At 42.8% G+C, this 14,111-nt stretch overlaps 1 non-coding gene and 1 pseudogene across 1 annotated transcript; both read left to right on the forward strand.

Annotated features, from left to right (window-relative positions):
• Positions 1–11,216: 11,216 nt before the first annotated feature.
• LOC133741590 (U2 spliceosomal RNA) lies at positions 11,217–11,411 on the forward strand. Its single transcript, XR_009862034.1, has one exon. It is a non-coding gene; the product is annotated as a U2 spliceosomal RNA (small nuclear RNA).
• Positions 11,412–12,648: 1,237 nt separating this feature from the next.
• Positions 12,649–12,751, forward strand: LOC133741615 (U5 spliceosomal RNA; annotated as a pseudogene).
• The last annotated feature ends 1,360 nt before the right edge of the window (positions 12,752–14,111 follow it).

Here is a 14,111-nt window from a genome sequence, read left to right on the forward strand (position 1 = left end):
ATGTAATGCCGCAACTTGCATGCTGAGAAGTATAATGTAAGACACAGCTTTTCCATTGGAGTGTACCTTGTTTCGCAATCTGTGAGTGTCCTACTGAGGTAAAAGATGGCATGTTCAACACCATTTGCATCATCCTGAGCGAGGAGGCTGCCAATAGAAGCCTCAGCTGCTGAAACATACAACTTTAATGGAAATCCCGCTCTAGGAGGAACAAGCACTGGCGGGCTCACCAGATAGGCCTTGATTTTGTCGAAAGCCTCTTGATGTTTAGGTTCCCACACAAACTCATTCTGTCCTTGCAACTTCAACAGTGGTGAAAACGGATGGATTTTGCCTGAAGAGTTAGAAATGAATCGTCGCAAAAAGTTGATCCTACCTAGTAGTCGCTGTAACTCTTTCTTCGTTCGCGGGGGAGATGCATTGATGACCGCGTTTGCTTTATCCTCAGGGACCTCAATGCCTCTTTGATGGACAATGAATCCCAGGAAATCTCCTGCCTGAACTCCAAAAACGCACTTGGCGGGATTCATCTTGAGCTTGTGTAGCTGCATGCGCTCGAAAACTTTTCTGAGATCCGTGAAGTGATCTCCACTTTTCTTAGACTTCACGACGACGTCATCAATGTAAACCTCTAAGATCTTTCCAAGTATGTCGTGGAAGATCAAGTTCATGGCTCTCTGATATGTTGCTCCCGCATTCTTCAGTCCAAAAGGCATGACCACATATTCAGAAACTCCTGTAAACCCAGGGCAGCGGAATGCGGTCTTGTGTCTATCTTCTTCCATGATCGGAATCTGGTGATATCCCGCTGTACCATCCATGAAAGACAACAGTTCATGCCCTGCAACTGCATTTACCAACATGTCCGCAACAGGCATGGGGTAGACGTCTTTAGGTGTAGCCAAATTAAGATCTCTGTAATCTACGCAGATCCTCATCTTACCATTCTTCTTGCGAACAGGCACTATATTGGACAGCCACTTATTGTACTTAGCTACCCTAATAATGCCCGACTTGTACATCTTTTCGACTTCCTCTTTGACCAGAACTTGGGTCTCCGAGTTCATTCTTCGCGGCTCTTGCTTCACAGGCCTCTTATCAGGCAGCGTTGGTAGTTGGTGGCATACCAAGTCTGGTGATAGGCCTGGCATGTCCTCGTATTTTTCCGCGAAGCAGTCCTCGAATTCCAGCAATAATTCGACGAGCCTCAGTTTCTCGCTAGGCTCTAAGTAAGTGCTGATAGCCACTTCTATAGGCTCATCAGTTGTTCCCAGATTGACCTTTTCAGTAGGGTCCCTAACCTTCGGAGGTGTGTCATCCAATGCCGCTGGAGCAAGCTGAATCTCTTCTTCCTCCTCTTCTTGGTCCGTGAACTCTTCATTAACAATTTCTAAAGTCGCGACTCGATCATAGGCCTCTTTTTCCAACAAGTATGAGGATAGCCTCTCATTCAAGGAATGGACGGCCTCCACCTCTTCCTCCATGAGTTCGTGATCCATTAATCAGCACTTGGAGATGGCACCGCATATCCAGGCCTTTCGAGGTCGTTTTTTGCGACCGCGAGCCCCCATTGTGCCAATTCAGAGGTCGTCACCCCTGTGGGGCGGCCCTTATCATCAATACCAACGACTTGTAAAGGAGAGATTGGTTCTAGGTAATACCTTGCGTCCAAGTAGTTGGCGGACACCGAAAAAGGGCGCGGGTCTGCTTTAACAATTTCTGCCTTGTCCGCGACTCTGTCCCATATGATCAGCTCCTGATGAAGGGTGGATGGGACACAATAACTCCTGTGGATCCAGTCGCGGCCCATAATTGCGCTATATGCCGCATAGCAATCTGTAACAAATAAAGCGTAAACCCCTTCTGCTGGACCCACCTTGACTCGTAGGAAAATCAAACCCAATGTTTTGGTCACAGTCCCTGCGAAGTTCTTTAGCGTAAGGGAAGTGGATTGGATCTTCTCTTTCTTGATCCCTAGTAGATGCATGGTTCTGGTAGTAATGACATTCACAGTCGCGCCGGTATCAACCATTATCTTACTGACCTTAGTCCCATTCATTTCTGCTGTGATATACAAAGGTCGCATGTGTTGCACCATGGCGGGTGTGGGTCTTGTGAAGCTCATGAAGAAACCCTTGTTGTTAGCATCTTTAGTCTCAAGGAACACTGCTTCTTTCACCTGCGTTGTTGCGGCTGAAGTGATCTGCAACTGCTGTTCTCCAATCGCGTCAGTTTCTACACATTCCTGCGCAACAACTGGTAAAGCATATTTAGCAGGGAGCACATAAACCATATTGCAAGAGGTATCCACCATTTCTATTTCGTCCATGTCATCATCAAGATTGAGCTTGGGTTCATCTGCTGGGATATCGGCGTTGAACCGTTCAACCATGAAAGCAACCAATGATTCCTCTGCGGGGATCACCACCTTGGCTTGTTCATGCTCCTGTACCGTGGAAACCTGGTTCAGTGATTCGAAAATTTGTTTTGCCGCTGGCACTTCCTCTGGGAGATCGACCACCAAGCTTTGAACTTTCTGCACAATTGCGGACCGATTGTCTTTGCCCCCCAGCCTGTCAAAGATAGAAGGCTCGCTATTTCTTCCTTCGCGAGATACTCTCCGCCAAATATTGACTTTACGAGCTGGCGGCGGTTCTTGCCTCGCGGGAACTAGGGACTTCTCCTGAGCGCTGCTCTTGTGGGCACGTGGCTTTTGCTCTTTTTGTGATACTTTGGGCTGCTGTTTCTGAACTTGCGGGGAAACGAATCTCTTGGAGTCCAGTGCCTCCAATTGTCTCTGATACTCTTCTGGAGGTTTCAGTAATTGCGATGGTTTGATCAGTCCTTGATCTAGTGCTTCCAAGGTTCGCTTTGCTTCCCCAAACCTCCGCTGGAGTTTTCTCTTCTTTGAAGAGCTCATCTCCACCGCCTTGCCCTTCTTCTGTGTATACCATCTCCCTTCTTTGATGGAGGACGTCGACACTGGCGGAATGTAAGGTCTGGTTAAAACCCCTTGCCGCTTATCTACTTGCTCTTCTTCCCTCGCGGTCTTCAACTTTTTGAATAAGTTTGAGTCCCTTGGAGAAAGAGTTTCTGAACCTTTGTATACTCTTGGGCTGCACGGTTGGAAGTTTCTAGAGGATGATACTAACCGTATTGGCGGCAGAGATCCAAAGCGGACAGTCTGGGATGTTTCCTCATCTAGGGCTTGAGTGTCACATTCTTCCTTGCACCGCGAGCATAGGACGATGGGTAAACGAGTCTTGGATTCCCGCTTCGTGACTTTGTCTCCAACCCTTTTCAAATCCTTAGCCGCATGGTCTGGACTTTGATTCTGCTGATCTTTTTCACCCCATGCCACGTCCACCATGTTGATGCCGGTATCTGGGAAGGGATCTAGATCCACCAACGCTGCTGCTGTTTTCGGTGCCTCTACTTGCAAACTACCGTTATTTAACCAGATTTGGATCTGATCCTTCAGCTTAACACAATCGGCTGTATTATGATTCCACATATTATGGAGTTTGCAGTATTTCTTCCCCCTTAGCTGCTCTGGTTTGGGAAATGGGCCGAAGTCGGTTTTCACCATCTTCGCGGTGATCATTTCGTGCGCTTTGTTCGCGTCGTAAGTATAACTTGCGAACTCTGGTTTGGTGAAAACCACCGACTTGAGTTTCACCGGCTCTTTGCACAGTTTCAGTTGCTTTAGCGTTGAAGCCTTTTTCCCGGTGAGTTCCAGGGCAGCTATCTCATCTTCTTCAGACTCATCAGCCTCTGCTGTACTAGATTCCTCACTCTTGTAGTAAGGATCGAAGGAACTGGATTGATGGCTGAGTGCAGCCACTATTCGGCGTTTCCCTGGGATGTATGTCCCCTTCGAGGCGTTTTTCATAGCGTCCATCTCCCTGAGCAAGTGCTCGAAACTTCCTACTTCTGTGATCAGTTCCCCCATGGAATTGAACATGCTTCCATGCTGTTTTTTGCGTTGGCGGGGCTCTAAGCCTTTGATTGCCAATTTCACCAGTTCTTTCTCCGGCAGAATCACGTTCAACTTTCCTTTCTGGATCTAAAAGCGCTGTAGGTACATGACAGCGGATTCAGTTGGCTGCTGAGCCATCTGAGTGAGTGAAGCCAGATCTACTTCCGGCTCGATAGTCCCGAAGGTTTCCTTGAACAGTTTCTCCATCGCGGGCCAACTCGCAACTGATCCCGGTTGCAGCTTAGTGAACCAGGTGAAGGCAGACCCCGATAAAGAAGTAGCGAAGATGTTACACTTCAGATTATCGTCGTTCTGGTACTGGCCACACTGTACTCGAAACCTAACCAAATGGGCCGCGGCATTTTCGACTTCCTCTCCCGAGAAAGTAGAGAACGTAATGTTCTTATATCCCCTAGGATAAGGTGTCTGTGTAATATGCGGTGGGAAGGGCCCTTGGTAGGCCTCCTCCAGGTTAGGCCTCTGGTTCGCGGCCCTGATCATTGCTTCTACCTCCTCTCTCCTTATATATCTTGGATCAGGAGGAGGTGGGTGAACCACTGTATCATCAACTGGCCAGATCAGCGGTGGCGCCTGTGAAGCCTGATTAACCAAAGATATGCTGCCTCCATGGGTCATTTTGTGTCGGGTTGACGTCTGCGACATAAAACCCACTGCTGGCTAACCCTTTGTGGCTGTGGTGACCTTCGCTGGACTTTCAACCCGGTCGATACCATAATGGCTTGCTGGAGGTGGATCGTGGTGCACGTATTCAACTTCGTCGCTGTCATATTGGGGAAACAGGCTATGACCAACAGAGGCCCCTTCATTGATTTTCAAAGTCCTGGTTCCTTGCGTGACTGATGACGCGGCGTTGTTCTTCCCGCCCGTTGCCACAGTAGTTTCTTTACCTCTGACTGATACAGCAGTAACGGATGTGGCTGTACTGCCGCCGCTTGCTTTTTCTCGAGCATTTGGTGGTATGTACTTGCCTGACCCTGTAGGCTGGCCGAGGGACCCTAGAATAGCATTGGGGTCCCCTAACACCTTATTCAGGACATCTCTTGCCTGATCCATCTCAGTTTTTTGCATGGCAACTTGGATCGCGGTATTGTATCCCTCACTGCGAATAGCCGCGACTTCTGTGAGAACGACCTTAGTCTGCGCAGCTTGGGCATTTATCAAGGTCACGAGTTGTTCATGTTGCTCCTGGGCTTGTCGTGACGTGTGGTCTATATGCCCTTGCAACAGCTCCGCATTGCGCTCTATCTCCAGCCTGACTTTCGTCATCATATTGTTGGACATCCGTCGCTGCTCCTCGAATCTTTTAGCCGTCTTTGCCCAGAATGTACTATTATTTTTTCGCATGATGTTAAGTTACGCTTCCAGGCTGGCGTTTTCTGGGATAGGGATGGGTACAAAAACATCTGCTCTCACCTCATCCTCAGCCACCCTGGTGGTATCAGACGCTTTTCCGGCCTCATTAGGCTGGGCGGTGAGAACTGCCTCGCCCTCAGTAGTGGGTTGTTGACCTTCTCCTCGTTCGGTCGTCATCTCTGTTGATGGAGGGTGGGGAGAAAATCTTTGGATTACTTGTTCTTCAGAAAGACCACGACAGTCTGCACGCGAGTGCGGTCTGTAACTGGAGGTCTTATGTTTCGGGCAGTTAACGTAAACCTTTTGATAAGGGTTTGCGCTTGACTTCCCAATGGCTTCTGGAAGTCTGAATTGAAAGTAGCTGAATTCAATAAGACACTGTGAATCAAGGTTTAGACGTGCGGCCCAAGTATAGTCGCATAGACACAAATTTTCTTTCAAATCCTTTGGGCAACCTTACTGAAATGGCCAGGTGGGGGAGGGCGAACAAAAGAGGCAGAATCCATTTTGGCATGAACTACTCCCACATAGTGGTTTAGGCCCATTTGTACGCACTTCTGGATTCAATAACCTGTTATGAACGTTGTCCCCTTTCTAGACACCATTTCACATAGGCTATTCTTACTAAGATGAGAAAGATCATAAGTGTGAAGACAGTTCAACAAGTGTTAATAAAAACCGCCCTTAACCTTAAGGGACCTGAACTAGGCACCAATAAGGAGTTTAGGTCAATATTAACAAAAGAGACTTCACCTATTCCGTTATGATTCACAACCCCTTACTAACCTCAACTTCTTAATAGTGGTGTGATTTACAGCTCACAGTTTGTCCCACTGGGCGTGCCAAAATGTTTGTTTTGAAGCCCGGTGGTTGAATGTCTTCAAGAAAAAAAAAAAAATTCTAACCTTGTCCCACTGGGCGTGCCAAAATGTTTGGCTCCAATTTTGTTGCAGCTGGTCAACAGTCTCTTTTCTGCGCGGGCGTGCCAGCACCGTTCGGGTGCGGTCGTCGGGGGTGTCCCTTGACCTGACTTCTTTCAAGCAATTGTGGACGAGGAGAGCACCAACCTCGTCGTGGGATTCTTTGTGCCTCGTGGCGAGGACTTTTGCTGAGCTTCTTGAAAATCACAATCGATACTCGATGTTGTAGATCTAGCAGAGCGAGAACCACTGGGAAGTATTGAGATCTTGCTAAAGCGTGACTTTAGCTTGGCTGGGTTGCTAGGGCGTTACCCTTGCTTGGCTGGTTCTGTAACCGTTGTGGTCGCGACACTACCGTCGGCTCCCGAGGAGACTAGGACCGAAGCACGTTGACAGAGGGTTTGGTGGCACTGAAAGTCGGCTTCTGAGAAGACTAGGACTAGGAGTATGATCACCGGTAAGAGAAAGAGAAGGAGAGGAGTTGCTCTTAGAGAGGTTTGCTCTAGAGAGAACTTAGATCATCTTAGAGATGTTGTTGTTGAATGTGAATGTGTATGTGTTTGTTTGGTCGTGGCACTACCGTCGGCTCCCGAGGAGACTAGGACCGAAGCACGTTGACAGAGGGTTTGGTGGCACTGAAAGTCGGCTTCTGAAAAGACTAGGACTAGGAGTGTGATCACCGCTAAGAGAAAGAGAAGGAGAGGAGTTGCTCTTAGAGAGGTTGCTCTAGAGAGAACTTAGATCATCTTAGAGATGTTTTGATGTTGTGTTGTGAATGTCTGTCTTAGAATGAGAGGAGAAGGTGTTTATATAGGGAAGAAAAAGAAGAGTGAAATGATGAGTGGAAGAAAAATAATGAAAGTAGATCTAAGTTCACTTGTAAAATATGGAAAAGATAGAGAAAAGATGAAATGAAAGCAAAGCATGAAGGTGCAGCAACATGGAAGTGGTGATGATCTATTAAAGAGATTGTAGAAGAAAAATATATCCAAGGAAAAAGAGAAAAGCATCTAGGTTTCTTCATGTGGGTAGGAAACATGAACATGTGAATATTGAGCTGGTTTTAGGTCAGTTTCTGCCCCTTTATTCCTTCAATTATTTCTCCAACAACACTTCATTATATGCCTTCGACTTCTTCATATGAAATGTTCCACTATGAGTGTAGATCATCCTGACAAATTTTCAGATTTTTATTCCATGTGGTTGGGCCGAAAATGTTGCTGGACCTCTTACAGGTCCAGTTTTCCAGTTTTGCTTCTGTAGAAAATTGGGCTGATTGTTTGAAGGCCTTCCACTCAAAAAAAGCTCTTGCACTCTTCATAAGAAATGATCCTTGGGCTGTCTAGAATGGATCTGGAAAGTTTCAGCACATTTCGATTTCATTTGGTTAGTCTGCCACCCCTCATTCCTTGTCTAACTCGGTTTTTCCTAGCCGAAGTAGGAAAATATGCTAAAGTTGACTTGTCATACTTCCATAGTAGGCTTTATTTAGCCTCTAAATATATATTTTGAGCTTGTCGACAATATATAGCTTGAGCCACTGACATTGGCTCAATTTCTCCAACACATGCCTTGTCAGGCCAAAATGTTCATTTTAGGTCCAAACAATACCAAATAGAGCATGTGTCCTCATTCACGTAATAGAGTTCTCAAATGTGTAATTGGGTGGTACCTTGTGTAATCTTCCTCACTGAGAAAATAATTACATCATTGACAGCGATTATTACGAATATAAGGACAAATGATAAAAAATATTGTAATAAATGTCCTGTTTGTGGTAATTACAAGGTCTAAGATAACATATACTAATTTATGAATTACTTTACAAAATTAACGACAAATGTGTTGTACAAGTGGTAAATCTTCGTATTTCATACCAAATAGAGTATGTGTCCTCATTCACGTAATATAGTTCTCGAATGTGTAATTGGGTGGTATCTTGTGTAATCTTTCTCATTGAGAAAATAATTACATCTTTGACAATGTTTATTACGAATATAAGGATAAATGATTAAAAATGTAATAAATGTCCTGTTTGTGGTAATTACAAGGTCTAAGAAAACATCTACCAATTTATGAACCATTTTATAAAATTGACGACAAATGTGTTGTACAAGCGGTAAATCTTCATATTTATACCAAATAGAGCATTTGTCATCATTCACGTAATATAGTTCTCGATTGTATAATTGGGGTAAACATTTTAGTATTTACTTCATTTAGGACAATATTTACAGGTATATAGACAATATTACAAATTCATGACAAATGTGTTGTTGAATTAGTAATATTTTTTAAAAAAAAAATTGTCATGTGTCAAAATTTGAATGGGTAACCTGATGACCAATTCATCAAGTTACCATCTTATTAAATTGTTATAAATTAAAAAAATAAAAATAAAAGGTATGGGATACGGCAGGGTACTGTAGCGTCTCTCTAGCCACATGGTAACCTGAATTGACTTTGTACATTTCATGGTTCTCAAAATGCCACAACTACCTGTCAGTCTGTCACTGCCTCCTGCCAGACTTAGAGGGATTTTAAGGATAGGTCAGCTTCAAAAGCGCTAAAAGTTCATGCACCATTTCTGTATTCCAACTTCCATTTTTTCGCATCACACGTCGTCCCCCACTACATTCCAAAACTGTTGATAGAAAGAAGGCGAAGAGCCATATAATCCAGGAGCCTTCGAGGGATGCATCTGCCTCAAAGCTTTCAAAAACTCCTCCCAGAAATTTCCCTTACAATTGGGTCATATCAGTTTAAATCACCGGGTTGATGAATTCAAAATCAGAATTAGTAAAAGAAGGAGTTGTTGAAGTGAAAAGCCCTCCAAAGTAATCCGTAAAAATCCTTCGTAGGTCTTCTTCCTCAGTGCACCAAATTCCATTATCATTATAAAGACCTTCAGCAGATTTTTCTTTTTTCAGTTAGTAGCTAGCTTGGCTGCTTGCTGATGAAAGAATTTGGTTTGTACGTGGTCACCTTCCGACATGCAAATAACTCTTGACCGCTGTTTCCAAGACACTTCCACACGGTGCATGTAGAAGCTCCTGTAGTTTTGATTGTAAAGCAATACGATTATCATCAGGCCGAGCTGAAAAAGAGGAGTCAAAGACTCAAAGAATGCGGCCAACGGTGACCTTGTTGTTTCAATATCTTTTTTCAAATTTCCAAAACGAGTTTGACTCCAACTTAATAACTGTGTTCGAGTGTTAGTCATCTTTTTTTGCTTGATATTGAAGCGCATCCTACCAAATTCAGTTCAATTTTTTATATGTATTTGTTTAGCCGTCACGAAATTAAAGTTAAAGAAATTTATCATATTGCCATGGCAGTATCGAGAGCTCCTCTGTTTAGGTTAAAGTGAGTTTGACGTTAATGATGAATTAAACAATTTGTCTAGTATTTGGGAAGCTAGCCTCTTTGATTCCAATTCCAGACCTTGTCCTACAGGTAAAAGACGTTCAGTGCCAGAAATTATGATAGTGCGCTACTAAAATCAAGTGAAGCTGGTCACAAGGGGTGATAATTTGCAGGATAAAAGGTCCTCCCCGATGATTGAGATGGAAGGACTAGGGGAAACTAATATGGAATCGGCATGATTTTATATTCTTTTGCTGGTTTTTCTTTAAATTTCACCACGAAATGGAGTTGTAAAGTTTCATTCATTACGTTAAGGCTTGTCCTTGGATTATTCGAGGAATTAACTTTGATCTTCCTCATGTTGTGTCTGTTGCTAAGGAGAATGATCGAGTTGAGAATGTTGAAGGCTGATGATGCAATTATAATGATCAGTATTATTTTGCTTGCCTTGGATATGATCAGCATATATGCAAATGCAATTTTATAGTTTCATTTGCTGTCCTGATCTTTGCTTAATAATCAAAAACCTAGGAACCTCATGTATATTCTAATTATGATCAATTAGTTGATGATTCTGTAAATACATGTTTTTCAACCACAGTTTTCATTAGCATCATTAGCAGAACATGATCAATTATTAGCTTGGCCGGGAACTCTACATACCTCGTATGCTGCTAATGTGTTTAGAAAATATGTTCCCCCAGGCTTGTAGTTTTATTCTTGTGCTCAAACGGACATGCAGCGCTCTTGTGTATAGTAAGGGGTAGTGTTTGATTTTGCTTATGTGAATCGTAGTGGGTTCTGCATCATTGGAGAGACGAGGAGTGCATCCGTATACTGAAACATTTTAGGGAAGTAATTCCTAGGGCCGAAGTGAAGCTGATAATTGTGGATGCTACTATTGACGACGATGATCAAACTAGACAAGCTAGCTAATAGATGTGACGTTGATGGCCCATACTAACTCGGGCAGAGAAAGGAGATTGAAGGAATGGCCACATGTTCTTGGGAAGCTGGCGACACTGTCAAACCTGTTAATGCTGTACAATCTGTTATTCAGGGTTTTCCATAATGTATGAAAACTTGAAAAGTTGTGGGTTGTCTCAATTGTTCAAATTACCTACTGGTTTATGCCAAAAAAAAAAAAAAACCTACTGGTCTTTTTTTGTGTTTTTTTCGTATGGTTAACAACAAGGATAGCTCGGAGGAAGTTGACATTCTTACCGTTGAAATAAATCTAAAATCTAAACAGCTAAACACAGTTGCTCAGCTGTTCCTTCCTTCGGATTGATTATTTGCAGATGAAAGAAGATGGTTAAAGCCATGGATTCTCTCTTGATTACCAAAAGGCTAATATATGGGATAAGAACTTAGATAGTTAGTTGTTTTGTCATTCTTGGCCCTAGTTTTTAGTGCCGGAGGTGTTAACCCTGAGAGACATGGGTGTTATATATTGTCTTTGTGTCTAATGGTTAGCCAGCTATTCTCTTAGTAGCTGTTGAGTCCCACATCAATAGAAGTGAAACTCAAGGAGGTGAATGAGAGTATAAAATACAAAGCCCACAGCCGAAACAAGCATACCTTTCTCGGCCTTTTGGCTAAGATCAAGTGTAGTATCTGTTCTTATCAGTTTAATATCTGATACGTGGACCAATGGTCCACACGATATTAAATTAATTTTTTGAAGGAGTGGGTCTATCACTGTAGCTTGCTACAGGGGCTCATGCGTGTCATCCTTGCGTTGCACTACAGCAAGGCTTGGCGCACCCTACCAAATCTAGTTCAATTTTTCATTTTGTAAAATTTAGAGTTCTGTATCTGCTAAATGAATTAAAAAATATGGGACCGGCAAGAGATCGTATGCTTTTTGTGGTATTTCTTTAAATTAATTCCACCATGAAATGGAGTTATAAGTTTATGATGCTTGGTTAAGGCTTGTCCTTGGATTATTCGAGGAATTAACTTTGATCTTCCTCCTGTTGTGTCTGTTGCTAAGTAGAATGATCGAGTTGAGAATGTTGGGGGCTGATGCTGCAATCAGTATATAGTTTGGCTTGGATATGATCACCGTATATGCAATTTTATAGTTTCATTTGCTGTCCTGATCTTAGGTTAATAATCAAAGCTAGGAACGTCACGTATATTCTAATTATGATCATTTAGTTCATGATGCTGTTAATAGATGTGTTTCAATCACATTTTTCATTAGCATCATTAGCAGAACATGATCAATTATTAGCTTGGCCGGGAACTCTACATACATCGTATGCTGCTAATAAGTGTAGAAAATATGTTCCCCCAGGCTTGTAGTTTTTTTCTTGATGCTCAAACGGACATGTGACGCTCGTGTATAGTAAAGGGTAGAGTTTGATTTTTGCTTATGTGAATTGTAGTGGGTTCTGCATCATTGGAGAGACGAGGAGTGCATTCGTATACTGAAACATTTCAGGGAAGTAATTCCTGGGGACAAAGTGAAGCTGATAATTGTGGATGCTATTATTGATGACGATGAGATCAAACTAGACAAGCTAGCTAATAGATGTGAGGTGAGGTTGATGGCCCATACTAACTCGCAGAGAAAGGAGATTGAAGGAATGGCCACATGTTCTTGGGAAGCTGGCGACACTGTCAAACCTGTTGATGCTGTCCAATCTGTTATTCAGGGTTTTCCATAATGTATGAAAACTTGAAAACTTGAAAACTTGTCTCAATTGTTCAAGTTACCTACTGGTTTATGCCAAAAATAAAATAAAATTACCTACTGGTCTTTCTTTGTGTTTTTTTCGGTATGGTTAACAACAAGGATAGCTGTGCTGATCTCTTTCTAACCCAGTCCTGACTGGAAGTGAATTAAGCAGGCAGAAAATTGCACAAGAATCATAGCTTATGAGGTTAGTAAGTTAAATGGTACACATGGCCAATCCCACATTTAAAAGCTGACAGTCAGCTTGCTAGTATCAGAGAGTCACATCTATAAAATGAAGCAGGCAGGTAGAGGAAAAAGCACGGAGCCATGCGTTGAGCACAGAGCGAACTATTCTTTCGCCTTTTACTAAAGAATACCGTGTGCGCGGCGCTTTAAGTGGCATACGCCAATTTTTAATTTTTAAAAGGGTGCACCTCTGTGGGTGCCCCTACAATGGTCAGTACAATGTTTGATTCTTCTGATGAGGTGAATATGTCTACATCTAGCTAGCTGCACTACAAATTGCATACAAATTGTCCTAATAAAATCTGAAATTAAGAAACAAATGTAATTCGAGTACAGAAGTTAGACTCTTTTACACCGACTGCAACCAAAGAAGGGATACTATTTCTAAACCCCCTCTTAGGCCTCGTTTCAGTCATGGACTCATGGCTGCCTCTGATGGGATCCCTTGGGGATAATATTGTTTGGCCTGAACCGAGCAAATATTAATACAAATAATTGAAGGATAAGAACCGCTGAAAAGTAATGGAGGAGAACAATAAACACCGAATACGATAAACCTTGATTTATCCAATGCTTCGTTTGGTTCATGTTCGGTTGTTTTGGGCTAATCCTTCACAGAATGCTTACCGACTAATGAAGCGGCAACCTATGATACAAGGATTGCAGTGATTGAATGTTGTTTAGAGGTGAGCTTCAGTGTGACACAGAGACAATAGTTGAGGTGGATGGTGGACTGGTATATGTTTTAATTTATGGCCCTTTTATTTTATTTATTAATCAAGAAATTTATGTCATATATGTATAATTAATGTTTGATAACCTCATCGCTTGATCGCTGAAGTGTACTTATTACATACTTTTTTTTTTTTTTAATTAAATAGAGAATTAGGCGATATTAGTTCCTCTGCGACAGCCGATTTGGGGTGACTGACACCCACCCACAATCTCGAAAGAAAGGTGGCCATCGCAACCGGGAACCCACCGCCCGTCCCTCTATTTTATTTTATTAATAAAAAAAAATCACAAGAAGAGAGAGAGGGACAAGAACCAAAACCTCTCTGAGAACAAAAAGAAATAAAGTACTCAAAGTGAGCACTGAGCTAAAATAGTTACAGACTGATGAATATAGCAACCATGCAGCGAAAACCACGTTTGCATGAAATCTGTCAAGCACATCAGAATTCAGCTAATACGGAAATTCGGTAAACCTTGCAGATTGTGAACAAAGGCAGCTGAAGCACAAGGAGGGCAAGAGTCCCACCAATAATGCCCCTCATGATCCACCCCATAGTTAGCTAAGCAGTCAGCCACTTGATTCCCTTCTCGATAAATATGTGAAAAACGAATCTGCATAGAGGAGAGAATGGTACAACAATTGACCCAATCAACACTTAGACGCCAAGGGACTGAGCAATTTCTATTGGCAAGAAAGTGAATTGCTACCGCTGAATCACACTCAATCCAGAGAGAAGTCCATCATTTTCCTGATGCTATTAAAACGGCATGAATAATGGCTTGAAGCTCTGCTTCAAGGGCAGTA

The sequence above is a fragment of the Rosa rugosa genome, chromosome 3, assembly GCF_958449725.1.
Source record: "Rosa rugosa chromosome 3, drRosRugo1.1, whole genome shotgun sequence".
In the NCBI taxonomy this organism is placed as follows: Eukaryota; Viridiplantae; Streptophyta; class Magnoliopsida; order Rosales; family Rosaceae; genus Rosa; species Rosa rugosa.